Below are 26458 nucleotides of genomic sequence, written 5' to 3' on the forward strand. Positions count from 1 at the left end.
GCTGCAGACACTTGTAGTTTATGATTGATTCCACCAGGTGCAGCTGTGCCACGTTCCAGCTGCAACATGGATACTGGAGCTAATCGCCACCACTCCAGACAATGCTTGTGATTCCACCCGATGTGCTGTAGCACGTTTCAGAAGCATCTCTCCCCTCTGCTCTGCTCTGCTATAAATAAGCGTCTAGAATTTTTCTGATTGCATAGAGTAGATCGAGCCAAGATATTTTCAAAATAAAAACCCTGTGCACACTCCCGACCATATAGGATTTTAATATTTTCAACAACAAAAACAAAACAGTAACAAAAACAGCCACAAATCTCCGATCCATGTTGGTCATAATTGGACTTTTAATGGAACTCACTGTCTGTATTTAAAACTACAGTAGGGGAGGTGGGCAAGCAATGTAATCAATATAGGTCGGAGCACCGTGTAACACTGATAACACCAACTATCACGGTAAGACTGTCTGTAAACGTCATAAAGTGCAAGACGATTTAAGCAACAGAATAGACCGTTTGTCAATACCACCCAAAACGACAAATTTGAGCCTTTTACAGCTCACGGTACCACGGAGTGTTCTAAAAATAACTAGGGCCAGGACTCGATTAAAAAAATTTGATTGTTTTTAGCTTTGTAATTAATTAATCGAAATTAATCGCATTTTAATCGCATATAAATATTTGACCTGAGAAAAGTGAGAAGTAATTTTTTTCACATTGATTTTTAGTAAACCATTGAATAATGATTGAATACATAAGCTTAAGCAACAAAATATTGTTTATTTTTGTTTAAGTCCAACAGACCAGTGCAATTTTTGCCATCAAGTGTAGCAATAGCATATTTAGATGCTAGCTGCTATATGTTTTGCATTGAGGTGATACTTGAGGCTGGATGTGCTGCGGTGATATGTGAATTCCTTGTTGCATAGCAACACAACCATGCTCTTATCGATGCTTCCACCCGTTGATTTTTTGTAACTTAATGTCCCATCATCCACGGGGCCAACCAAAGCGTCTCATCAGCTTCTTCCTTCATGTTCACTGTGGTTTGTTGTTGTCTGAACTCATGAACGCTAGTTGGTGCTCCAATATAATCGGTCCGAAACTCATCCAGTGAGAAACGTTCCGCGGGGCAAAAATAAGTGCGATAAAAATGCGTCCATTTTTTTTACGCGTTAATTTTTGTGTAATTAATTAATCTTAATTAACACGTTAAAGTCCTTGAAGGCCCTAAAAATAACACATCATTATACATACATGTACGGTTGGCGGTTTTAAAAAAAAAAAAAGGCTGCAGTTTCTGTGAATTTATGCTATAAAACCACAGACATATGTTTAGGCCAAAAAACGTCTGGTTAGGTGTTATGAAAGACAGTTTAAACAGTGTTTAAAAAGTGACGTAGTTATGAGTGTGATATGAGCCATAGAAGTTGCATAAAAGTAATTTACTTGTTTTCATGTGGGACCCCGTTGTCCTGGGTGAAAGCAAGATGGCGCCGGAGGACAGTCTAATACATAAATATGAGTCGTATTCAGCTGCCTGTACAAACACCACACAATGACGTTTTTGAGGGGAGGCCAGTCTCTAAAGTGGGCAGGAACTAAAGCCAGACTCAAAGTAAAATTCTTGACTTACTAAAAGTGTTTCTGCGTTTCTAAAAAAAAGTTCCTGAGTTCAAAAAAGGGTATTACTGTTGCTCCCTAAAACAAAAAGTAAAAGAGGGTGGCATGTGATTCTAACCAGGAGATACTCTCTTCTGATCGGTGTTCTGGTTTGATACGAAGCCTTACAATAACTGGAATGTCAAGTACTTTTCACCAAATTCATGTTTTGAAATTTGTAAGACACACATCTCAATCAAAATCCATCTCCACATGACATTTTGCATTCAGAGCTATAACTAAAAAGTGAAATGGGGCTGCAGCTTGATATATAAAAAAAACAAAACGACTGCAGACATGAAAGAGAAGCACATTTTGGGATTCTATTAAATCTATGAGTCATCTTAAGAGCTCTGCTTATAAAATAGTTATGCATCTAAAGATTGAATCATCTGTGTTTGTTAAATATTGAATGATGAATTTAACATGGCAAAAGCGTTTCAAATGGATATGCAAAGACATGTTTGACATTTCACTGAACTCTCAGATACTGATACAACTATTTCTCTGAATCCTCTGCAGTCACATGAACACAAGCAGGAATTTCAGTACGTTGCAGCATCAAACCTCAAAGGAATATCTCTAATGATCATCTCAAATAATTAGGAAGTTTGATACTAGTGGCTCTGCCATCACAACAACAACATACCAGAGGCAACTCTCAATGACTCTTAGTTAAACAAAACAACTTAGTGACTCTCTCAGGGGACAGATGACATTTTTAAACATCCTTCCTTAAAGACAAATGTGATCTGTTTGCACAAAATGCTTTTAAGACTTAATCATTCATTTCCTCAAAAGCCTTCGGCAAGGATAGATATGCTTAAAAATCAAATTCCGAGCGGTGATCTACAAGATTGCGGTTTAATTTCGTCTCCGTCTTTGTTGAGGAGCGCTCGGTGCTGCTACTCTGCACTTCCACAGATCACCTGTCACTCACACAGTGTGGGCGGATTTTGTATTTTGGGATTTTCTTTTGATGAAGTTGAGGTTTCTGTAATTGGTGCTCTCTTTCTTTGTCTCTCTGCTACCTGCAGGTCTTCTTCTTCTGTTTTATCTCAAACAAACCAGAGATATAAAACACATCACTTCTCTGCTGAAGTCTCCCGAAGAAAAACTACCAGTCACCGACTGTTAAGATCTGTATATTAAAAAGATTTCATGACTAATTTAAAAAGGACAAAATACTGATGATTACATCATAAAATAATGTTTAATAGTCATGTTCATCCTGTAGTTTACCTGCACAGTGTTATGAGAATAATGAGACTCATTTTCAAACAATATTTCCTTCTTTAATATATCAAAGCAATCAAATGATTTTTATTATAATTTGACAACTATTAGGTGAGCAAGAAATCACTGTGTCATCACACTGTCTCAGAATCCTATTATTTCCCAGCCACAATGATAGAAAATACAACAAATGTATTACTTTGTGTTATTTGCTTCATATCTTTGTCATCTGAAAGTTTCTGAAAGACATTTGAAGACATCACGTTGAGCTCTAGGAACTCGCCAGGGCCATTTTTTTTAACTAGACGATTGATTAATTATAAATAAATTAAAGAAAAACTAGTAATCTGAAGACAACAAATAGTTGAAATCATTACAATGCAATATCACTTTGTCACAGACTGGCAACTTTAACAAAGCAATTTCTGATTCTGAAATCAAAACTCAAGCTTTTAGTTTCAATCATCAAAATCAAAAGCAGGATCAGCGATTTAAATATTTGATATACATTTGACCATATTTTTTGGACTAATTCATTTGTATACTGCTCTTTGTATACTGTTGTTGATGATGCATTACATACATTAGTGTCGATACATGCCTGTAGAACCTGATAATGTAATAAATTCCCGATAATGTAATAACCCCGATAATGTAATAAAAATCTGCACTTGAGTCCATTGAAAATGTAATAAAACCTCATAATGTAATAACTTCCCGATAATGTAATAATGTGCATTTCCCAATAATGTAATACACTTTTTTACCAATAATGTAATAAAGTATAACACCAAGCACCTTTAGATTTCAAGAAGCTGTTGAATGCATTTGTGTGTCATGGATACCTCGTTTGTGAAAAACGGATGAACGGGTCAAAAGTTAATAAACATTCAACTTTGACCTGTTGGTGGCGCTAGAGCTCTTGAGCTAGAGTTGCCTACACAGTATCACCACTTGTACCCAAGTAATGGGTGGTCTGCTGTTAAATTATTGCAATATTGGGGAATTATTACATTATCAGGACTTGCGAAATGAAGGCTAACCTGATAATGTAATAACCTCCATTAATGTTATACTTTATTACATTATTGGTTAAAAAAAAAGTGTATTACATTATTGGGAAATGCACTTTATTACATTATCGGGAAGTTATTACATTATCAGGTTCTACAATGCCTTTTAAAGAAGAAAATGTGTATAACAGTTGTCGAGGAATAATCTGTTGATCTTTATGTATCAGGACGTCTTACAATGGCAAAAAAAAAATATTGAAACAGCTAATGGAACTGTTGATTTGGAGCATTGCGGAACCCCTGTTTATTCAAATGAAGATGCCATTGCTTTATGCATTTCTCTGATAATACAACAGTAATCAGAAGGAGGTATAACGGGGCCGACAGCACCTGAGGACGTTAACGTGAGCTGAAGATGTGCCGAGTGTCCAGCAGCAGCTGAGGAGCTCAGTCAGCCTGCAGCCTGTCCAACACAAACACAGCTAAACTAACAGCAGAGCGCCATCAGCCTCCGTCCTGCACCGCCATCAGCACCACTCCACAATCACTCCGCTCACTAAGCCACCACTTGACACAAACACACACACTTCAGTCCTCCTCCTCGGGGGTGGGTCCGCTTCACCTCCCTGCCCTCCGGACCGAAGACACCCCCAACCTCCACCCCCACCCCACTTCCCCGCTCTCTATGTGCTCATTACCTTAATTGATGTTTAACCCGTAGATTGGCAGCTGATGATGGCTCAATTAAGAGCTTGCTGGAGGACGGGGATTAGTCCTGTGTAAGTAAGGCGGTTTGTTGCCCTGCGGCCACGGCTCCTCTGGACCCTAATCCTTCACTTCGGCCCCGAGGGTCAGAGCACAGAGGACATGTTGGCAAATAGCTCCAAACAAGCTGAACAAGGAAACAAATACCCCGTGCATGTACAGAGGGGGATCGTTACAGGGCTGCAACTAGTCTTTATCAATTCATCTGCAGATTGTTTTCTCATAAATCAATTTAAAAAATTTGTTTGGTTTATAAAATGTCCCCAAAGACAGACTTCAGAGCTCTAGGTCATTTCTTCAAATGCAAAAAAAGTCTTGGAAAGCCTGGTCCCAGAGCTAACCACAGACTGGGCAGGATGGATGCTCCGATTCTGATTTATTCTTCAAGTGTTCCCAGCTGGTGTGAAAATAAAAGCTGGTAAATTACAGCAGAACAAAGCCGGTTCATGCTGATCCAGAAATACATGAAGCAAATGCATGTCGGCTCTCTCTGGTTTCTTAAACTGCCAGAAGTTGCAGCCTGGCGAGACGACACTTTATGAAAAGTGCGTTAAAATTGTAAATGCGTTGACAATGTTTGTTCTTCCTGATTGAACATGAAGCTTCCTTTCCATAATTAGCAACATTTTTGTCCTGTTTGGTGAATGTCAAAATGCTCACGACAAATGATTCTTTTCATTATCTGTTATATTGATTTTTTTTCCATTAATCGACTGTTTGTCTCTAAAATGTCAGAAAACCAATGCTGCATGCTCCCAGTCATCTTCTCAAGGTTTATCTAGTAAAAATGTAGAGATTCAACCTTAACGTACAATACCAACGTTTATTCTGGCGACTGGTTTGCAAAATGACATTAGAAAAAGCATTTTTCACCAAAAAACACATATTTTTATGAGTTAAATTCAACGCTGAAGCTGCAGCGTGAACAAAAGCGACAGCAAACTGTGCCATGTGACTTTTGTGGCTGTGCCATGCTTTGCTCGCTGTTAATTTGGGCATGTGAAACTGAATATGAATCAAATCCAAAACTGTAGCACGCTGAACTTTTCCACTCCAACTCGGGCCAAAGAAAACAAACAGTAGGTGCGATCAGCAGCACCGAGAGAAGCAAAATCTCGCCCCGTCTGGTTCCTCCACCCTGCATGGTGCTTCTCTGGCTGCAAGCACAGAAGGGAGGCCATTTTGAAAACGCAGTAGGGGGAGAGTGGATTGTGAGGTGAGGCTTGCTGCTGCACTTCCCACATTAAGTGGCTGACGGTCTCCTCTTTGTGCAAAAACACCTTTGGCTTTAAGTTCCATTAACGGAGAGGGAGTGAGGACATTTCTTTCCCTCTCTCTATGTGCTGGGGTAAAGCGCTGCCCTGCCATGATTGAATCATAGCCATAATAGCAGAAGGCAGAGGCCTGCTGCGCGGCAGAATTCTTCCTGTTCTCCTCACTCAGCGTGGGAACAGCCATGGACAAAATCTGCCCTGGAATCAGCACACAAAAGAGGCCGTGAAAGCAACAAGACCGGAGCAGGTAGTAATTGCTCCTTTCTGCTAAAATGCTCCGTCCGTCTGAAAAGGAGCACGGCTCGCGGTGCGAGGCTTTCAGTCCGACAGCGGTGGAGGGGGCATGTTCGTCTAACCTGGTTTACAAGAAGGGGTTTTTCTGCCGTCGTGGGACGAGAGCGTGGGTCAGCTGCAGCGAGCACACAGGAAACACATGTCCACTGAGGCTAATCTACTGTACAAGGCTCAAGGTGAAAAGGTAAACAGCCCAAATCAATGAGGAGGCACAAGACTTGCCCTCCACAGCTCAGGAGCTGCAGCAGCTCGTCTCTATTCAGCACTGAACCTCCTCAGCTCTCTGTCACAAGATAAAACAAACTTCTACCTTCCACAGCGAGCTCACGTCATTTTCTGCAGCCCGGGCCTCGGCAGTGATTAAAGCTCATCGATACTCAGCCCGGCCAACAAACACATTGATTAGTGAAAATTAGACTCCGGTTAAAATTACAGTGCACACCAAAGGGCCCCTCTGTCACAGTCTCCAGGGTCTTGACTAATGGAGAGCTCTGGAAAATCTGCCAGGGAATTAATGTGTCGCTGCTCACTTGCTCTTTAGTTTAATTCAAACGCATGGTTGGGATCTTATTCTGCCCTCCACAGACCATCTGTACTGTCTCCACGGTGATATTTAAGGCTGACTTTCGGTTTCATGTTATTGTTTGATCTGCAAATGTGACGTCATACAATTACTCGTTTTGTCCGAACAATTTAAAAGTCCAAAAAAAACCCAAAGATATTAAATTTACAATGATGTGTAATGAGAGATATTTTTCTTTCAGGGTTAGTCAAATCTGAAACTAGCCTCAAATCTGCATCAATTATATTTACACTTGTTTAGTAACAGAGACAATAATAAACTAAACAGCACAAAAGACTGACAGCGTCATCCTTTTAATTCCAGATAGATTACATGTTAAATCAGTGTCAGGATTTGATGATCTGAAGAGAAGTGATCCAAAATGATACCAAAATATTATATTTTCTATCTCGATTCTATCAGGATTTGGAAAAAAACAGCAGCCAAACAGCATAAAAGCAATATTTACATCATTTGGACGACACACAAGCTGAAACGGACTATAGAGGCGAAAAACATGCTTTACAATGTGTTTATTCCATACAGACTTGGCCAGGTTATTTACTGAATTAACAGAAACATGGTATATAATGATAAATATCATTATAAAAAGGTATGACATTAAGATTTTTTTGCCGTATCGCCCAGCCCTAATTGATAACGTGCTTTCCTTTTTATTGACACGTGAAAATTAACTTAAATTGTTGTGGTAAACTCCTGCACTTTATAGCTGTGCACTAAGTATGTCAATGTTTGTTCTTATTTATCCGTCTGTCCTGTCCATTGTGACGTGTGCTGCTGCCTTTCTTGGCCAGGTCGCCCTTGTGAAAGAGGTCTCGATCTCAACGGGTCTTTTATCTGGTTTAATAAAGGTTACTTTTTTTTTTTTTTTAAATGGGTTTTTATTTCCATTAAAAGAATAAAAGCAAGATGAAGGCGGGGCAGTGGTCGGGCAATGTAACTGGTGTGCGGCCAGTGTATGTCTGAACACTGTGTAACTACCACAGCAAACCAAAAAAGAAACTGACTGCTGGGACTCAAAGTAAGTGAGTGATATGTGACTGAACCAGAGCAGAAAGATCAATTAGTCGACTGATTAATCAAGCAAAACTTTTGAACATGCACTGCTTCCACTTTCTCCAATTAGAGAATTCACAGCTCTTCTCTGTTATATATTATATTAAATTCAATATACTATACGAGTTATGAGATGGATTTTTCAGTGTTGGATGAACAAAACAGGACATTTGAGGACATCTCCATGAAAGAAGTGGGCGATGTGTATCGTCTACGATAATATTGTTAAAGTTGTTTTGAGAATGTGCAATTATACATTATCGAGTATTTATAATATCTCAAAAAGAAAACAAACGAAAGGCCACTGATTTGCTCCTGCTTGTATGCTGCACAATTCACTCAGGAGAGAAAACCTGAATGTTTACCCATTTAATGTCTCATTGAAGTTTAACTGGGAGTCTCTTGAATGCTTACGTTTAAAGAAAATAAACTAGCTGTTCTGAAACATTGTGTCCATCCATAGATGTCCTGGTAATCAAGAAGAATTTTTAACAGCTTTTTTTTTGGTAAAGAAATTATATTTTAAAGGATATTGTCGGATTATCGTTATCACAAAATTTAATTTAAAATTTTTTTTTTTTGCCCATATCGCCCACCCCTACTCCATGGGATATTTCACAAATTTCTGACATTTTACATTAAAAAATGATTCATGGATGAAGCAAGAAAAACAAGCAGCAGGTTAATCTATAATGAAAACAAACGCTGGTGCATTTATAGATGCTGTGGATGCTAAAAGACCTCAGACTGAACTTTAACATGCTGTACACACGAGGAAGTCTACGGCGGTACACTTAAACACACTCAGTCACTTCATCATGCCTCTGACAGACACTGACGCTCTCTGTAATGTCTGGAGAGCATGACGGCTCGCTGCCTGTGTTTGCAATTCAGCAGGAAGCTGCAGCAGGAGAGAATGATTGTACTTCCTCAAATTAACAGAGGCAAGGAGGGAGGGGGGGTGGTGGGGTTTTTTTCCCCCCACTGTGTTTTGACTGTAGCCAACAGAGCACACGACAGAGCACATGGCTGAGCTTCAGAAAGGAGAAGCAAAACCCTGCTCCTGTCTCCTCACAAACTCTGACTCTGTGACTGTGTGTGGATGATCAGGGGAATTAATTCCAAGATTATTTTCACTATAAAAACTGTCTCCTTAAGTTTTGTCCTGGCAGGGAGCTTTGCTCTGTCGATGAGAGCGGAGTACAGCTTCGCCTGCAGTCACGGTTCTCAGGGACACAAAAGCCCATTACTGGAGCTGAGCCCATAAGTTATCTGCAGCTTAAGCCCCTTTTCACAGAACAAGTCCAGTTACAATATTTTGTTCAATTTATGGATTGTGTTCCTGTGTGAGTACATGAGTGAAGGGGAGAGCCCTCCGGGGACTTAACTCTGTTGCATGAATGCAATGTGAGGAGAGAGGTATCAGATTTTCAACTAAAGTGCACCATCAACAATTCTTCCATCCTGCTGAGATGTACAACAGTTGATGGAGATGGGGACAGAGATGGAGATGGAGATGGGGATGGGGATGGAGGCCTTCAATAATTGAGACGACTATACAAAAAAGAGCCTGCATGGTCACATCTCACAGATAAGATGATGTTTGTGTACAGAGGGGGTCAGAGCTTCGACATCTTGACAACGTCAGAAACAACAAAGTGTTTATTTCCGTGTACCTGAACTCACACCTCAGACATCACAAAAACAAGGTGCTGACATAACCCAGTCTCCATGGTGAATATTTATCATGACGCTGGGATTTAACCAGTGCAACTTTTTAAGTGCCAGTCGCGTCAAATATAGCAGCAAACTTTCAAACGGGCATCAGTTTGAAGATATTGAGCTTTAAACCAAAGGAAAGCCGAGGGATGAGAGGAGAGAAAGATCTGATGCTGGCTGGTCTCTCTCTCTCTCTCTCTCTCTCTCTCTCGTTCTCTCTCGTTCTCTCTCGTTCTCTCTCGTTCTCTCTCTCTTCTGGCTCTTGGAGACAGTTTAAATTCTAATTTGTTACTTTCCGGGATACAACCTCAGTTTGTGATTCGGCCTGGTAAAAGCAGAACATAGAAATCTTGTAAATTAACATTACAGTGTTGGTATGTGTAGCTCTCTTATCCAATCCTGCTTGAACTGAGAGATTCAGGAATAATTCTGCAGGACAAAAATGAGACTACCCTGTTTTCTGTCCATCCCTTCAGCCAGTTTATGCCTGCATCTCAGTGTTACCTGTCTTATCTGGACCAACACTCATCTGTGGTTACACTGAGCCTCTGTGTCCTGCTGCCAAAGACTCACCACTAATCTGCTCTCCTCTGACTGCTGGGACGCTCAACAGCGCTGCTCAGCACCCTTATCAGGACCGTCTCCCTCGGGATCCTGTGACACCTTTTTGGCAACCTGGACTCTACCTGCAGCACGCTGAAACACTCATGTGTCCGTGTTGCAGCACATCCCTCTGCTGCACTAGATAATGATGTAATATATAACAGTTCCTCTTGCCTCCTGACATGAGAGACTCCTCTCCAGAGACATACTCTCATTGTCTTGCTGCCCTCTAATCCCAGGCACCTGCCTCTATGAGATCCTGCCAAAGCAACTGACAGAGAGGACATTTCTCACTTCAAAATAAAAAATCTCAGAGCCAACCTGACAGGAGCTTTATTCGGCTTTATTGATGCCATCATTACTGGCTGCTTCCACGAGCAAAATGGTTTCCGGGTTTGAGGAGGAAATTAGAAGTTTGATGGCACTCTCTCCCGGGAGAAAAGCAATTACGCACAGCAATGAGAGCACAATTGTCGGAAATGGGCTCATGAAAGAGACATAAAATTATCCGTCAGACACAATAGCTTAAAGGAGATGAGGAAACGCATCTAATGTGGTTATTTTATATAAAAAAGGGACACAATTTCACCAATCACTACAGTTTTCTGGAGGTAAAACAGTGATCTGCTCTCTGTGTGTCTCTGCAATGTAAAGCTGTCATTCAAAGCGTAAACGAAATTGATGGCGCGATAAAAGTTGCCAATAAACTAGACGTGCTTTTCACAGAGATGAAATCCATTTGCAGAAATGAAGAGAAATCGCGTCAAAAAGCCGCCTGACACTTGTCGTAAATCGTTCCTGACAGCTCCTAATGGAGTGTTATTACTGTTGCGCACAACGCTCAAACACACCGGCTGCGAGCGGCTGTTTTCAGGAGGTCTGCGGGGGCGAAACGTGCAAAGCAGACAGTGGAAAGAAAGCTTTAACTGCAGGACTGCTGTTAACTTAGCAAACTACAATGAAGTGTCCTTGACACGAACCACGGAGGCAGACTGAGGCTTCTCTCCGTGCAGAGCCTCCTCAAGAGTTATCACAACCACAACACCGTGCCAGGTAGCAACTCCGAGCCGAAATATGCGAGTATCTCCAAGTATCTCAGGACGCACAGCTGTCAGAGCTGCTCAAACACAGGAAGAAGCGAAAAATGTAGCAAACGTGAAATGCAGACACAAGCTGGTGAAGAGTGACTTACCCGAGCAGTGTATCCACATCTGTTTGGTGAGACGGGAGGGATTCAAACGTGACACTTTGTTGCATTCACGCACAAGAAGGTTTCGCCGAAGATGGACGGTAACTCTCCGCCGAGCGCGGTGGGCTACCAATTAAAAAAATTCTTCCTACTTGATGTACAAGGTAACTATTTAGTTATGGCAAATGGTGCCTAATCTATCCTGAGTGGCATTGCTTTATGATTGACAGGAGGGCAGCCAATGGGAGCGCGCTGTCGGTGCCGCCTCGACCAATCACATCCCCAGCGGGGAGTTGGTGGAAGGTGAACTGTGAAGTAGGAAGGGCTGATGGCGACATCATGTGTTAAGAGTTTATATCCCTCCGCTTGTCATGTTTTGAGAGCAACGGCTCCACTTTCACAGCTTTTTTTTAATAATGAAAAGATTACATTTATATCTATGTATTAAGTGAGAGAGATATTTTTAAATAGATGTGTATATTGAAAAAAACTGAGAATTACAAATATTTTTTTGTAATTTACATAACAGCATACTACGAAATATTGAAGCGTTTTGCACTGTTAATATGTATAGGCCTATAATAATATATAAATATATTTTTTTAAAGTCATGTAGCGAAATATTTAAGTTGTAGCCGATATTTACTCAGCACAACAGATAACAGCGAGGAAACTGTTTGTTTGTTTTTTGTTTCTTTTTTATACGCATAAATGAAATATAATGATTTGCTTTCTTTGCAGCTGCGCCATGCTGTAAATGCATATTTAAACATTTAGTAGCAAGAGTGGGTCTCAGGTTTACTTTCGCTGGAGGAGCGGTGATGTGCGCCCTACTTTATGTGTCCACGGCGGAGGAACACAGTGTTTACAGTGAGGGGCAGAGTGACGTACAGTGACGGATACAGTAGTGTGAGGCACGACTACAACACATGTATAGAAATTCACTTTCGCACGTTTAGAGTTTTGAGAAAGACTTTACGAAGCTGACATACAGATTCTGTTTCGTTTTATTTTCCGCTGTTTCCAGTTTCTACTGTATGTGCGTGAGACTACGTCATGTTACGTCAGCAAATGGCTTGGCTGGGATATTTAAAGTAATAAGGCTCGTGCTCAAGACAATTTTGGGGGGCTCAAATTTGTTTAACAAGAACATCAATCGACCAAATATTACTTCATTTTAACACCTAACATACAAGGAACTCATTTAAAATATACATATAAAACAATTAGGCCTACTACCTAATCTGAAGATAAAGCGGGAGTAAAGGAAGAAGCTGCATTTGGAAGACAAAACAATTCTTAGAGAGAGAGAGAGAGAGAGATTATATATATTCTCAATTCATAGAAAAAGTTCAACATTATAGGCGACATATATGCTAAAAATGAAATAAAATGGATATTTATGGTTTAGAGTAGAGCCATGTGTTGCTTTATAGCGTAAATTATGTGATAATTAGGCTAGTAATTTAATTGTTCAAATTTTTACTTTTTTTATAATTTACATCTTGATTAGAAGAAAGAATGAACAGCAACGAGACAGTAGAGACCAATAGATATGGGCTAACCTGCTTAGAAAATTATTGGTTTATTATTGTTATTGGCATGTGTATTGAACAATGAAAACAATATTATTATCATTATTTGCACTTATTTTATGCCAATACTACTACTACTCAGATCATCCATCCAACCATTTCATTTTCATCCTCTAATCCAGGGCCGGGTCGCAGGGATGGCAGGCTAAGTAAAGTATTCCAGATGTCCCTCTCTCCCCACAACATTTTTCCAGCTTGTCCTTGGGGACCTTGAGGCGTCCCCAGGCCAGATGAGATATATAATCTGTCCAGTGTGTTCTGGGCCGACACTGAATTATCAGTTATGTGCCCTAGCACCCCTTACAGGAGGCCCTATGGAGGCATCTTTGCCAGATGCCTGAACCACCTCGATTGAATCCTTTCATCATAAAGGATAAGCAACTCTAGTCCGAACTCCCTCTGGATGCCTGAGCTCCTCACCCAATCTCTAAGACTGAGCCTAGCCACTGTAAAGATCGGTCACTATACCCAACGCTCATGACCACCAAACTGCCTGTCCATGCCCAACAAGATCTCCAACCTAAACCAAAGAACAGGCCGTGTGTCAATACCACCCATAACGACACATATGAGCATTTCGCTGTGGAGTGTTTTAAAAATAGCACACATCTCATTATGCACGGTTCACTGTTGTAAAATGGCTGCAGTTTCTGTGAATTTAGGCTACAAAACCACAGACCAAAGTTTGGGGCAAAAAAACTTCCTGTTAGGTGTTATAAAAGACAGTTTACATAGTAAATTAATGTACGTAAATGCCGGAAGTGAAGTAGTTACAAGGGTGACATGAGCCACTGAAGTTACCTAAAGCAGGAGTTCTCAACCTTTTTGATTCGCGACCCCCAATTTAACATGCATGTTGTCCACGACCCCCGCTCACTGAACAGAACCTCACAGTTCAGATCTTACAAACTCAGTTGATACGACGAATTTTGGACAAATAATGAAGTAGACAACAACTAAAACATCTCTCTGTCTGTGCATTTATATATATTTTTTAATTTTATTGTTACTTTTAATCTAAGTCCTTTGCTATAAGTTTAAAGGTCCATTCTGACCTCCTGAGTGTGTAACAGTCAGCTTCAAGACAGAGACTCCTTGGAAAGTAATAACTTGATACTTTGGGATTTGTCAGAAAAGACACAAAATTACCCAAAAAAGAATCAAATTCACCAAAACAATACATAAAATTAAGCAAAAAAGGACTGAAATTGACCACAAAATGACAAAAAATGACCACAAAATGACCAAAAAAGAAAACAATGACAAAAAAAAGACATAAAATGACCGAAAGAGACACACAATGACCAAAAAAAAGACATTAAATGACCAAAAAGACTAAAACACTTCCAAAATGATTTGGCAACCCCCAGAAATAATCTCGCGACCCCAATTGGGGTCGGGACCCCAAGGTTGAGAATAGCTGACCTAAAGAACATGAGTTTACTTTTGTTTTCTCATGGGACACGAACCCCGTTCTCCTGGGTGAAAGTCCGCCGTTTGTTCGACTCCTGTCTCAAGTGTGACATCTGCCTTTTAAACTCTGCATCGCCACCGATCACTACTTCTACGTAAAGGTGTATTTTGCTGCATGCACAAACGCCTTATGTTGTGTTTGATCTGAGACCAGACTGCCATGTCGGGCTCCATTCAACCTCTCTCATGAAAAAAAACTCAAAATATCTTGATTGAAGTGAGTTGCTTGAAACTGGAAACTCCAATCACATCTTCTTCAGTAAAATATAGCCAACTTAAAGTATCAAAATTAGAAGTGCAAAGTTGCAAATAAAATACTTGGGTTAAATTCCTCAAAATCATACTAAAGTACAATACTGGAGTAGATCTACGCGATAACTTTCCACCACTGCCCACTTGTAATCTTGTACTCAGCACACATTTGCAATGCAGGATCGATGACGGAAACATCCAGAAACACTGTAACACATACAGTATGTTATATGCAGGTCTCAGCTGTGCAGAATCTGATCTCAAAGAGAGAACTGAAAGATGACAGGTGCAACATCAGGGATATCCTGCATGAACCAATTTATTATATGGGATAGTAAACCACTTCTACCTCGAAAAACAGTTGATTTACTGTTGAATCTAATAAAGATTCAAGTTCTGGTCAAGGATTGTTGTTTTCCAGTAATTTACTGTATTATTTTACAGGGTTTTACTTGTTTTTTTTCTAGATTAAATGCAAAAGTAAATTACTTTTATTACAAATATTAACCATGAAATTGAAGTTGGAGTCTGTGAATTAATATAATGGGAAATTATTAGATTTTTAAACAGTATTATTTAATTGCTTAATGGTTTTTGAATGTTAAATTACACTGAATTATATGTAAAACAAATACCAAAAAATACACATTTTGCTGAATGCAAAATTAAGGCCACTTTCTGTTGTTGTTTTTTTTTTTTTTACAGTAAAACTTTAAATTTCATGTAGAAAAGTTGAAAAGAAATTGTAAAAAATGGTGAAAAGTCTGGCAGCTAAAGTTGCCACTGCTGCCAGACCTTTTGCCTTTTTACAGGGTTTTTTTAATTTATTTTTATTTTTACAATGTATAAAACAGACTTTGGCATACAATAAAACCCAAAACACACTACTGGAAAACAGAAGAAATATGCAAAATGTTGAAATTACCAGCAGTATCACAGACACCTGTCTGAGTGTGATGTGTGGTCGTCTCCTGGCCGTGCCACACAGTCTGGACCGCCCGTCACATTCTGAAGTCACACAACATATGGACACAGCAGCAGGGAGCGAACAGCTGACTCAAACAATGACACGCAGCTGCAATACACAACTTTTATGTCATTAAAGGAAAGACTCTGTGACTCTGCATATTCATATTGCGACCTGCACTGTAAAAAAGAAATAAGGTAAAAAGTCTGGCAGCAAAAGTTGATCAAATAACAATAAACAACAAAAATAAAAAACATTTCCTTTTACAGAAAATTTCTTTAAGAATTTGACAAATATGCTGTAAATATCTGTATTTAAAGGAAATAAATATCTGTGGAATAACTAATGTTTTTCTTTTTTGTCCGCAATGAAGTTAACGATTTTTAAAACATTTTATTTAACATTAAATTTAAAGTTTTACTGCCTTAATTTTACATTCAGCAATATGATGTGTACTTTTTATATATTTTTTTTGCATCCAATTGACTGAAATGTAATATTCAAGACCATAAAGAAAATGAATGGAACTGTAATAAATAAATAAAATAAAAAAAAATATTATAATATTAATTTACAGATTTCAACTTCCATTTTATGGTTAATATTTGGAAGAAAAAATTTAAAAAATAAATACATTTTAAAAAAGTATGGCATTTGCACTTAATGACTTTGACAAAGAACAAAGTAGAAGTAATGGAGTAACTAGTAGTAGTGTTGACACTGGCTTAGACACACAGAGAGGGAGCAACACACACACACACACACACACACACACACACACAGATTACACAGTGTTTTGTGCTTTACATAAGAAGCTTATGTGCTGGAGGAGAATTGCAGCAGTCAGATGGATGTCCTGCTGCCTTCCTCTCACGCCGTCCTGCTCGTACAGCTGGGTAGTCCAGCGGTCAGCAGCTAGACTTCGGGGTCAGGGAAATGCCACGGGAAATATGACAACAAAAAGCCAGGCCAGAATTTGGAGAAAAAAATAAAAGAAACCGTAAGCAGAGCCTGCGTCCAGAGCTGCCGTTCCTGCTGCTATTCAAGTTACTGCCTGAGTATAAGAACTTAGTCACTGTTATTACAGAGCACAGAACAGCTACAATGATAAATATGCCTTTTTTTGTTGTTGTTGTTCAAAACAATTTAAGCCAGCAGGACTTCTCATTCAGACTAATCAATAACTACAGTTTGGCGCCCCCTGTTGAAGCAGTGCTGAATCATTTTAGAAGTTCATTGTATCTTGAGAAAAGAGAATATCACTTGAAAATTTCTCAAGAATTAGTACTTTTCAATGCACCTGCATCTGAGATAGTTGGATGTGCAAATATCTCCTTTAAAAAACAAAGAAATCAAGTATATACACGAGCCATGTCCCCATATGTAGATCTCACATAATTCAGCAAACTTTCCGGTCAAAAAAAAGCATTTTGTGTTGCTGGTTCAATGATAGCCATGATATTTTTTATTTTGCATGCTCTAAGTCTGGGACTGTTTTATTTCCACTTAAAGGAAGTTTATATGCTCCAGCACACAATGATGTTTAAGTAGTTCTTTGAACTTTGTGTCAACAGTTTGTGTTTGTCTCTTTCCTGCTTTAACGTGATGATGTTGCAATGCACAAATCCAGCTCCAGAAAGAATTGTTATCACTTATGTGTGGAAGATTTTGACTAACCTGAACAAAAGCCTGACCTTGGTCCCGTTCAACACGAGCCGAAATCCCTGCAGCAGATTAAACATCAGGTGGAAAGCCTGAAACAGAAGAGTGGAGACTGATGTATTGTTCGGGTGTCCACATACGTATGACCATGCAATTTATCAGATATTCTTTATTGTAATAGAACGTTTGAGAGTCTTGAATTTCTGATAATAACCATGCATTCACTAAACACAATATTTAAGTGTTTGTGCAGCTCTGAGATGAAGCACAGGCTGAGGTGGTCATTTTCAGCAGAGAGTTCACACATATAAACAGGAACTCAATAACCCCACCATTGTCTTTCAGCCTGAATATTCAGCTCACAACGCTCTGGAAGATTGCTAATGTGTTTGAGGGGGCAAAAGGTCACGGTGGCTGGAGAACACTGCAAAAATTACCCACTGTTATGCAATCAAGTGGAGATGCATTTTGAATGAATTGCTGGTGTGAGGGCTGCTCGTTGTTTGTGCTGTAACTCAAAATGTTCAGTTAACAGCCTGGATGACCAATAGATCAGCTACTAAACACTTTTGATGTTGTTCAGTTACATAATGTGCATATTGCTGTTCAAATATAAAGATGAAAACATGTGGAAAGGAGGTAAATATTAACATTATGGTTGTCATTGTTAGTCAGAAGCCGGAAAACGGTGGACTGCCCCCTCTGGGTGGGGAGAGAGGTACTGCCTCAAGCGAAGGAGTTCAAGTATCTCGGGGTCTTGTTCACGGGTGAGGGTAGAACGGACCGTGAGATGGACAGGCGGTTTGGTGCGGCGTCAGCAGTGATGCGGGCGTTGTACCGGACCGTCGTGGTGAAGAAGGAGCTGAGCCGGAAGGCAAAGCTCTCGATTTACCGGTCCATCTACATTCCAACCCTCACCTATGGTCATGAGCTTTGGGTAGTGACCGAAAGAACAAGATCGCGGGTACAAGCAGCTGAAATGAGCTTCCTCCGTAGGGTGGCTGGGCTCAGCCTTAGAGATAGGGTGAGGAGCTCAGACATCCGGAGGGAGCTCGGAGTAGAGCCGCTGCTCCTTCGCGTCGAAAGGAGTCAGCTGAGGTGGTTTGGGCATCTGGTAAGGATCCTCCCGGATGCCTCCCTTGAGAGGTGTTCCGGGCACGTCCAACTGGTAGGAGGCCCCGGGGAAGACCCAGAACACAGTGGAGGGATTATATCTCTCTCCTGGCCTGGGAACGCCTCGGGGTCCCCCAGGAGGAGCTGGACGTTGTGGCTGGGGAGAGGGACGCCTGGAATGCCCTGCTTAGCCTGCTGCCCCTGCGACCCGGCACCGGATAAGCGGAAGAAAATGGATGGATGGATGGATGGATTGTTAGTCATTTCATTCAGATAATCCATATAAAAAGCCTGGTAACACTTTCTATGATCCATGTCTATAATGCATTATAAACATAACAAAACCCTTTTCCTCACTGCAGCCTTGTATTTCACTGCAAGATGTAAAATCTATAAGTCCTGCAGCTTTATGGAATCAGCACAATAATGGCTAGAAGTGGGAAACATGTCTTTGTGCAGAATAACACAGTTATATTGACAGAAATCATCAAAAAAAAAAGAGGAATATGCAAGTTGAATTTCTCTGAGAAAATAATTTGTTTAAAATTGGGGAAAAAATGGAATTTATATGTACAAAACCTTTCCTAGTGCCTTCACGTGTCATGAATATTGAAAAAATTGGGTCTCCACATACTACATATTGAAGTATTGTCATGTTTCCAGCCTCTCCTGTCCTCTCCTCTCTGCTCTGTGTAAACATATTTTTAGTGAATATTTGTCACATGACAAAGCAGAATCTCAGCAGAATCAATCATGGCTTCACAGTGTCGCTGAGGAGCAGAATTTAATGTTTTTAACAGGATCTGGTTATTTTTGTCGACATTTTAAATCAAACATATAGAACAAATTTTGACAGCAATATCACAATTTTAAGCCTTTTTGGTTACTTTTTTTAACGAAAACATTTGCAACCAATGATCCGCCCAAAGAGTGTCAGAAAGTTACAATTTTGCAGATTACATTACATTACATGTCATTAAGCTGAAACTTTTGTCCTAAGCCTGTTTTTTATAGTTTATTTCTACGATGAACATTGGCAATCACTTAAAGAAAATTATAAGCCCTAATTTAAAATATATTATAGAGCATTTTATAATGACTTAAAAGGTCAAGTAACATAATAATTCATAATAAAATCCTTCTATTCATACTGCTCATAATGAAAGGAGCGAGAACACAGAAATGACCTGGTGCTTGTTGAACTCGAAGTACAGATTTTCACACTTTTGCCAGAGACTTTTACACATTTCCTCTCGCAGTCGTCTCCTCGTGCTGTGAATCTTCGCTGCACAGACTGTGGGCTTGTTTGTGTCAGCAGCAGCAGCAGCAGCAGCAGCAGGTTCTCTCTGTGTTATTTGGTGTCTCAGTTAAAGCTGAGCAGCCCAGCTGACCAGCTGCTTCTCCCATCCACAGGCATCATTTCCACCAGCTCAACATGTATTCATGCAGCAATGTATATTCATAGGGTAAATTAAAGAAAAGATCTGAATAAATAAGCATACAAACGTAATGGATGCATTTGCTTTTAGGAAATGAGAGCTTATGAGGAGTTACAAAGTGAGAACGTTCTGGTAATTTGTTTCTTTTATTTCTAAAGATGCAGGAGAAAAAAAAAATTCAGAGCTTCCAATACCAGAATCCTCTAAACTGTATAAATCTCATTATCAGTGAATATAATATATGTATATATATATACATATATATATATATATATATATATATATATATATGGTAAAAAAAATTTTTTTACGGCAACTCAGAGAGTGTAAGAAAAATAATGTGTTTACGTAAAAATGTTCTAGTAGAAAACAAAACACAAGCATGGACCTTAAAATGAGCATAATATGTCATCTCTAAATACATTTGAGAGTTTACATATCTGGAACAGAGCCCATTTATAAACTGAGTTATATTACCTTAACTACAAGCAAATTAACAGGTGGACACTGTAGTTTTCCACATTTAGTGCTCCAGTGAGCGTTTGTAGCATCAGAATGGTGTGTGTGTGTGTGTGTGTGTGTGTGTGTGTGTGTGTGTGATTGAGTCAAAAATAAACTATAGTGTGTGTGTGTTGCAGGAACATGTCAGTGTAGCTCTGTGATGTGTTTTGATATAATATTTGTTGGTAGATTAATCTCAGTTGTTGGTTTTGGTCTTTTCACGAGATTTGTTGATAAAAAACAACAAAAAAAACAACAAATATAGCCAGACCTGTACTTTCTAAATCCCTTTGTTTGAGTGTTTGTAAAATGATCCAAGACTTTGCTGAATAATATTTAGCAAATCCATCTGTTTAAACTAATATGTGTGCATACAAACTCACAGATCCCACTGCAGTATGCAGATCCAAATTTGAGAAATAAGATGAAATATAATGCATCCAAAATGGTCTAAAAGCCTCCAGATACGCAGACCTTAAAGCACATTTATTTACCCAAATCTGAGACTTAAGCTGTGACCGAGGAGTCCATGTTGGGCTGTGACCTCACCATTTGGGAGCGGCTCTGCGAGTGTCCAGCTGCTCGATTAGACTTTTCATCTGGAGTGAATGTGATTCTACGTCCTGACCCAAACATCACACTTTAAGTCTTTGTAATAGAATGACCTTTTAATGGACAGAATGCAGAGACCCATGCTTTTTTTTACATTATGGCTTAACTTTGGTTGTATTTTATTAAACTCTAAAGACTTCTGACGGCATCATTACGTCAGAAACAATCTTACATTTTTTCTTTCAGATTTTCATTACAGCAAAGACTCTTATCCGCAAAGATTCACAGAGAGCTGAACTAAAGCCTACACAACCACAGTGTTAGTGGGGATCTGAGAGGCTGTGGTGGTGGTTTCACTCCAGTACAACAAACTGAAAGGAATTATATTTTTTATATAATTTTATATACTTTTGATCTCTGAGTTAACCCTTTATGATTCGGCCCCCATTTTTTGAGAATTTTTGTTTGTGGGCAGTGGATTTTTAGGGGGAGATAGTAGGTCAACAATGCCTCATAGAAACGGTGGACATCATCTGAAAGCTGTGAAGCTGAAGATTAATTTAGGATGCTCAGCACTATGTGTCAAGTTATTCTGGTCATAAGTCACTAATACATTGACTTAATTAATAAACTAATGAAACATATTAAGGTGTGCAAGGCTTCACAACATTAATGTTTGGCTTTCTTAAGTCTATTTGCCTGTTTAGGGATCCCAGTATGTAGAAATATTCAAATACAATAGGCATGCATGTCATCATCATAAAGCATGCACTGTAAAAAATAATCTGTTAAATTTACGGTAAATTACCGGCAGCTGTGGTTGCCAGAACTTCACTGTAAAAAATACAGTGAGTGGGTTTTCTTCTGTAAATTTAAATGTTAATATCATCAAAAACTGTAATTTAGACTGAATACTCCTGTTATTTTTAGGGTAATTATGTCACTGTGACATTACGGTACTTCTCCATTAACTTTACATGAAAATGTTATATTTTTACAGCAAAACTGTGTGTTTCCTTAAGTTCATGAGAGTAAAAGTAAAAGTTTTGTGCTATTCTTTAATTTACAGTAATTAAAAGTGTCTTACGCCCTATTTCTGATGCAATTTGACAGTGTTTTACTGTAATTTCTACATTTTCTACAGTGTGTATATAAAGAAGAACCCATAAAACCCATTTACATTCATAAATTGTGACGACAGAAGTCAGAGGATCGCATTGACAATTTGCCTAGCAAAAAAATTGCCTAACTTTCTAACTAACTTTTCGTATACTTGGTACCTCTTATGTTTCTTATGATATCAATATCTTCTCTGTAAGAAAAATGAAGCCTGCTATAATAGCCCCATGACCCTAACATCCCAAAGGGTGGTACATTGGAACGCAAAGGGGGTATAGTTTGAGAGCGATGCCTTGCTCACCAGTGGAGGTTACATAGCTTCACCTGCAAACACAAAGAAGAGCACATGCTGCTGGGACTGTCCTCAAAGTGTCAAAGTTAAGAGCTCATTAGGGTTATTATAATTCATCTTGAGGGGTGCTTGGGTGTGTTAAGCAAATATCACTGCAATCACTGCACTGAAAATTATTTATCAGGAATTCCATCAACTTTAAAACTTTGCTCCATGCATGCTTAATGTCCTGTTTTCATCCCACCTTTAGTTTTACTGTAAGTTGCTGTGGTTTGCAGCTGCATGTTAAAAATGTCTGCCAAATAAAAAAACCATAAACTCAATGAGATTGAAAAGTTAAAAAAATCTAAACTTTTCTTGCTCTCAGTGCGAGTTCCCACCCTTGTGTCCCTGCACACTCTCCTCTGTCGCTCTTATCTTCTTTCCTTTCTCTGTCTCTCCTTATCTCTCTTTATCTGTTGCTAGTTTCACTTCTCACTGTTTCCTCTCCTCTCCCTGTCTCTCTCTTATCTCTCTGGCCTAATCCTCTCCCCTGTTTGTTTGTGTTCCTCTTTACTCTGTACTCTTTTCTTTTTCATTACTACTGCTTGCCAGCCAGGCGATGATTTCGGAGGCTTTACTGTTCAGTCATCAGGTCTTTTATTTATTTTTTTTAGCCAACCAAGTGTGATTGAACATTTAGCCAGATCTCCTCGTCTTTCCCAGTGGTGTCCGGATCAGTTTTACATTTCACATTTCCTCACTGCGGGGAAATTTTCAGTGTTACAGCAGCAAAAATAGAAAGAAGCATCAATAAAATAACAATGATTAGAAACAAGCATGAACAAGAAATATAAAAGTAGATGCAATATATACAGCTGAAAATTGCACAAAGAAAAATATTTATTTTGCTAAAATAATCTAATAATAATAAGCAACAGCATCTCTTTCAGTGAGGATTGGACATTTTTTCTACTTTCTGACTTCATTTTTCTACCTGAGCTGCTTTAAAGTTGCAGCACTGATTAATTATTGGTTGTTGATTAAATTACATTATTTGTGGAGATGCACAGCAGGTGAGTAATCAGTAGTATGTCAGCTTTGTCTCGTTCTGTCTTGACCCGTTTTATTTATGCCTGTGTCCTCTCCCCGTCAGCTGCAGAGTGTGTTGGTCTGTGTGTGAGAGGTGTGTGGGTGCACATCCCTCTCTGCAGTGACCCGCTGCTCCGCTGCTCTCCGCTTCCACAGCATCCCGCCGGCTGCCTAGCAACGCTCAGTGTCCATGGCAACGGAGCCAACAAACGCCCCCACTCCTCTTCAGCCTGAACCCCTCAATTAGGGCTTAGAGTGTGGCAATCAGGAGAGCGGAGTCACAGAGCAGATTAACGGGGGGAAAGCCAGGAGGAACCTCTGCTCGGCGTGCAGGTTCTTCTGCAATCAGACTCGTCTAATGCCAGGGGTTCTCAGCAAGGAACCGCTAATTCAGATCCGAGACCGCTGACAGATGGAGAGGGGGTCAAACAGAAACCAGGGAAACCAGTGCTCACAGGTTGATAAGCTGTGGCATAATGTACAGATGTGGGTTTGGCTTTTCAGAAAGAAGACATAGCCTAATTCTGAGTGGCAGAGTTCATCTTCATACTGTGGGGAATGTGTCTGAGCTATGACATAATACAAAGTATATATATGTAAATCTCTAAATGTAGTTTGGATACTGAAGCTCCAGATGTGTTTTAGCTCTCTCTTGTGGATTAAAAGCAAACCTACAACAACAACGACAACAGACAGACAGAAAGACAGACAGACAGACAGGCAGACAGGCAGACAGGCAGACAGACAGACGGACAGACGGACAGAGATAATATAAGACAGAAAATAAAAAGAAATGAAACAGATAAAAGAAACAGAAGAAAGACTGATAATGATTCCTAATAAAAGTAAAGAAAATATATTAAGAAGCTGTATGTTTTATTTTAGATATTTGCCATCATTATGTAAATAACGGTCCTTGGCATGGCTAAGTTTGGGAACTCCTGCAGTAACTGGCAGTACATTGGCTGAGCTGCAGCATCCACACTGGATGACACAGCTAAACCTTTCATTCTCACTCACTGTAATATCTGTGCATATATATATGATATGGTTAAGGTCATGGAAAGATTGTCATTGCAGATACTGATAACAATATTGATACATTGTATTTGTAAAGCAATTTTCTGTTGTCTGCAACAGAAGTTGTCTGCCTCCTCTATCACCAGCAGCTACAGACTGAATGAGAATAATGGACGTACTCACCATGTCGTCCTTTATTGGTTTGCTGACTCCAGCTTGGCATTTTTTTCTGCAGCTGAAAGGATTCTCAACAAGCTCCTCAGAGTGTCTTTGAGTCCAACTAAAAACAGAACAAGACATTTTTAAGCAACCAAAATGCTACAGTTGACATTTATGAAGTGAAAACACAGTGCATCAAGGTAGCTTTATCGTCTATTTTACTCTAAATGGGACCATAACTTACAATATGAGCATCATGCTGTATTGAAGAAGACTTGAGTCTAGAAACAAATCAGGAAAATGTTTATTGAGGTAATAAATCAAGTGAGATTTAAGGTCATTTTGGATAGACTTTATACAATCTGACTAATGTTTGCAACCAGTGCAATGGAGTTTCCCCCCGCTGGTTGTTAGAAAGAATGCAGGTTTAAGACACTTCTGCATTGGTTTGATTTATAAGGCCTGGAGGCTGCTGAAGATTAAAAACACTGCAGATTATGTAAACTTGATAACGAAATGAGTCAAAATATCTGTCCACCTGGACTTACATGTTCTCTGTTCCCATCTGGTGGATGCTTGGAATTCTGAAATCCCAACAAACAGATTTTGTGATCGCAACGTTTACATTTAAAAAAAATTCAAAACAATAACAATAAAAAGTCGATTAAAAAAAGATGAAAACAATAAATGAATAATTAACAAGTAGAGCATGATAATATATGGAAATATGTATGTATATATATATATATATATATATATATATATATATATATATATATATATATATATATAGATATATATATATAATAGACAAATAAATAGCAGCAAATAAATAAATAAAAGACAACATGTTGTAACACTAAGATGCATGAGTATAAAAATATATTAAAATGGTTCAAGTAAAAGCCAAATTAAAAAGATAAGTCTTAACTTTGCTCATAAAACTATGAAGCGTCTCTGATGCAGACCACAGTGACAAAACGATACCTGACCGTGGGTTTTCCTTATAACTTTTGGTATTATTAAAAGGCCAATTCCAGAAGACCAGAGGGTCCTTGAGTGTTCATAGGATAAAAGTAAATCAGATAGGCTGGACTAAGACCATTAAGAAATTTATGAACAAGTAAAAGAATCTTGAAATCGATTTTGTGTAATGAGTGTGTGTTCAGTGTCATTTCTCTGCTTCACACACACATTCATCACACACACACACACACACAAACACCTGTGTGAAATACCTCAGGCGGAGTTCAAACCCATGTCTCAAAGTCATCGGTTGGAGTCCTTCACCACTGGACCATCTGGACTGGCACTGATCAGCACAAACACACAGAGAGAGAAAGAAGATCAGGAGAAACCGCAGAGAAACTAAATGTACACACTGAAAAATGTTCACATGGAGAAAGTCTGATCGTGAAAGAGCTTCACAGTCTGAAGGTTGTGTGTTCAAATTCTTCCCGGATTGTTTGCGTTTTCCTTCTTGTTGCGCAGTGAAAAACCTTTAATAATGACCAAACTACTGTGATTCAAACTCACAGTTTACTCCCCTTTATGCTGCAGTTTCACAAAGGAAACAAATGTGATCAACAAAACCGTTTGTGTTGTCTCTTACTGAGAAAATCTTGTCTTGAATGAGTCAAGGAGGAAGTCAATCAGAACTGGACAGAGAGACACATGTTCAGTTCTTCTTTTAGCAGGAAGAGTAAAAGCATTTTGATTTGTGAAGTGACTCATGTCTCTGCTGAAATGAGTCAGAGCAGCAGAGCAGTTTGAACCTGTCAGCTGCTGTTGGAGCTCACACGGATCACATTCAACTTGTGAAATTAAAAAACTATAAATATAATTTA

The 26458-nt window shown here is 39.2% G+C and overlaps 1 protein-coding gene and 1 long non-coding RNA gene across 4 annotated transcripts in view; both read right to left on the reverse strand.

Annotated features, from left to right (window-relative positions):
- Positions 1 to 11577, reverse strand: part of mef2d (myocyte enhancer factor 2d) — a 112615-nt gene extending 101038 nt beyond the window's left edge. For all 3 annotated transcript variants that reach the window (XM_059340235.1, XM_059340233.1, XM_059340234.1), the window contains exon 1: positions 11400 to 11577. The gene's annotated coding sequence lies outside the window, so the exon portion shown is untranslated. The remainder of the gene's footprint in view (positions 1 to 11399) is intronic.
- A 5835-nt stretch (positions 11578 to 17412) lies between these two features.
- LOC131977022 (uncharacterized) lies at positions 17413 to 25898 on the reverse strand. Its single transcript, XR_009394842.1, has 4 exons — positions 25850 to 25898; positions 25160 to 25195; positions 24636 to 24732; positions 17413 to 17437 (listed from the first exon to the last, which is right to left on the reverse strand). It is a non-coding gene; the product is annotated as an uncharacterized LOC131977022 (long non-coding RNA).
- Positions 25899 to 26458: the final 560 nt, after the last annotated feature.

The sequence above is a fragment of the Centropristis striata genome, chromosome 8 (assembly GCF_030273125.1).
Source record: "Centropristis striata isolate RG_2023a ecotype Rhode Island chromosome 8, C.striata_1.0, whole genome shotgun sequence".
NCBI lineage: Eukaryota > Metazoa > Chordata > Actinopteri > Perciformes > Serranidae > Centropristis > Centropristis striata.